Genomic DNA, 3,564 nt, shown 5'->3' on the forward strand with positions numbered 1-3,564 from the left:
ACATATACACAATGCAAAGGAGAACGAAATCGCGACAATAAATAATTATGAAATTTCTTCTACTATGGTCGGATTAAATAATTTACTTCATGTCATTTAAATTTCATATTATTGTATTATTTATTGCGGTCTTATTCGGACTTTGAGACTGTGTATCTTATCGTGAGAAAGAATTTTCGTTCTCTATACATATATAATATAATTATTAATGTAAGGACGATGTTTCTTCTTGTATTTGTTAAACTTTCAAATAATATCATTTTTTATACATTTTACTTTATTTCAATGCATATAGTGTATATATCTTTTTTTAAGAGTATATACGTTTTTCTTTTGATTTGAAATTAATAATTTCAATTCAATTATTTTTCATTTTATTTCATATATGATATGAAAGTATTCGAGCGTAATAATATAAATATTTAACTTTATTGAATTTTATTCTTTACCCACATATATTTTATGTGAATAGAAGAACAAACCCCAAAAAAAGTTAAATTAAAAAAAAAACGACTACATTATGTTAGGTATAGAAGAATAATCTCAATTAATAACATTTCATTATTAACAAAATTATTTCTATTTAAACCAACTGTAGCAAACCAGGAATAAATTTTTTTGCTCTCATTTATATATTACACTTAAATACTTTTATAAATATATGAAAATAATTTTCATATAAGTACTAAGTATGCAATTTCATACAAGTATTAAAATTTTCATACAAGTACTAATGTTGAAGTTTCATACAACATATATGTTTTCTGCCACGTACACCTCACCAACCGGAAATCGTATGGAGAAAATCTTTTTAACCATATAAAAGTTTTAAATTCATATATATACAAGTAATTTATATCATTTTCTATGAGCATTATGCTTATAAGAAATATTACAACATCAAAAATAGCTTAACATTTATTTTTTTTTTTAAATTTTTTGTACTTATATGAAAATTATTTAGTTGTATGAATTCATACACTTAGTACTTATATGAAAATTAGTATCTATATGAAAATTAATTAGTATTTATATGAAATTTATTAAGTATCTATATGAAAATTATTTAGTATTTATATGAAAATTATTTACTTGTATGAATTCATAAACTTAGTATCTATATGAAAATTATTTAGTATTTATATGAAAATTTTTTACTTGTATGAATTCATAAACTTAGTATCTATATGAAAATTATTTAGTATTTATATGAAAATTTTTAACTTGTATGAATTCATTAACTTAGTATCTATATGAAAATTATTTAGTATTTATATGAAAATTTTTAACTTGTATGAATTCATTAACTTAGTATCTATATGAAAATTATTTAGTATTTATATGAAAATTATTTACTTGTATGAATTCATAAACTTAGTATCTATATGAAAATTATTTAGTATTTATATGAAAATTTTTAACTTGTATGAATTCATTAACTTAGTATCTATATGAAAATTATTTAGTATTTATATGAAAATTTTTAACTTGTATGAATTCATTAACTTAGTATCTATATGAAAATTATTTAGTATTTATATGAAAATTTTTAACTTGTATGAATTCATTAACTTAGAGTATCTATATGAAAATTATTTAGTATTTATATGAAAATTATTTACTTGTATGAATTCATAAACTTAGTATCTATATGAAAATTATTTAGTATTTATATGAAAATTTTTTACTTGTATGAATTCATAAACTTAGTATCTATATGAAAATTATTTAGTATTTATATGAAAATTTTTAACTTGTATGAATTCATAAACTTAGTATCTATATGAAAATTATTTAGTATTTATATGAAAATTTTTTACTTGTATGAATTCATAAACTTAGTATCTATATGAAAATTATTTAGTATTTATATGAACATTTTTTACTTGTATGAATTCATAAACTTAGTATCTATATGAAAATTATTTAGTATTTATATGAAAATTTTTAACTTGTATGAATTCATTAACTTAGTATCTATATGAAAATTATTTAGTATTTATATGAAAATTTTTTACTTGTATGAATTCATAAACTTAGTATCTATATGAAAATTATTTAGTATTTATATGAAAATTTTTAACTTGTATGAATTCATTAACTTAGTATCTATATGAAAATTAATTAGTATTTATATGAAATTTATTAAGTATCTATATGAAAATTATTTAGTATTTATATGAAAATTATTTACTTGTATGAATTCATAAACTTAGTATCTATATGAAAATTATTTAGTATTTATATGAAAATTTTTTACTTGTATGAATTCATAAACTTAGTATCTATATGAAAATTATTTAGTATTTATATGAAAATTTTTAACTTGTATGAATTCATTAACTTAGTATCTATATGAAAATTATTTAGTATTTATATGAAAATTTTTAACTTGTATGAATTCATTAACTTAGTATCTATATGAAAATTATTTAGTATTTATATGAAAATTATTTACTTGTATGAATTCATAAACTTAGTATCTATATGAAAATTATTTAGTATTTATATGAAATTTTTTTACTTGTATGAACGTGGTTTCGGCGTTTTGGCTCTTTATATGGGGTTTCGGCTCTTCGCAAATAGGGACAGTAGGAATCTCCTGAATTCCTTTTTGCGCGTCACTAATAAGATGACGATGCATTTGGCTACGTAAATAAAATCATTTTTATGCCCGCCGTTTAACCAAACTTAGTTTTTTTTATATGCAAATATACGTGGTTTCGGCGTTTTGGCTCTTTATATGTGGTTTCGGCTCTTCGCAAATAGGGACAGTAGGAATCTCCTGAATTCCTTTTTGCGCGTCACTAATAAGATGACGATGCATTTGGCTACGTAAATAAAATCATTTTTATGCCCGCCGTTTAACCAAATTTAGTTTTTTTTATATGCAAATATACGTTTTTTCGGCCTTTTGGCTCTTTATATGTGGTTTCGGCTCTTCGCAAATAGGGACAGTAGGAATCTCCTGAATTCCTTTTTGCGCGTCACTAATAAGATGACGATGCATTTGGCTACGTAAATAAAATCATTTTTATGCCCGCCGTTTAACCAAATTTAGTTTTTTTTATATGCAAATATACGTTTTTTCGGCGTTTTGGCTCTTTATATGTGGTTTCGGCTCTTCGCAAATAGGGACAGTAGGAATCTCCTGAATTCCTTTTTGCGCGTCACTAATAAGATGACGATGCATTTGGCTACGTAAATAAAATCATTTTTATGCCCGCCGTTTAACCAAATTTAGTTTTTTTTATATGCAAATATACGTTTTTTCGGCCTTTTGGCTCTTTATATGTGGTTTCGGCTCTTCGCAAATAGGGACAGTAGGAATCTCCTGAATTCCTTTTTGCGCGTCACTAATAAGATGACGATGCATTTGGCTACGTAAATAAAATCATTTTTATGCCCGCCGTTTAACCAAACTTAGTTTTTATATTATACAATATACCATTATATTAATTTTTGTATATTTCAATTGCTTTTCAGTATATTGTAAAAGTCGTTTGATAACTTTGCGTTCAAAGCTGTATCTTTATGTTAAGGTTCTCTCTAACAACTATTCAA

This window comes from Zeugodacus cucurbitae, unplaced genomic scaffold (genome assembly GCF_028554725.1).
Source record: "Zeugodacus cucurbitae isolate PBARC_wt_2022May unplaced genomic scaffold, idZeuCucr1.2 ctg00000104.1, whole genome shotgun sequence".
NCBI classification, from domain to species: domain Eukaryota; kingdom Metazoa; phylum Arthropoda; class Insecta; order Diptera; family Tephritidae; genus Zeugodacus; species Zeugodacus cucurbitae.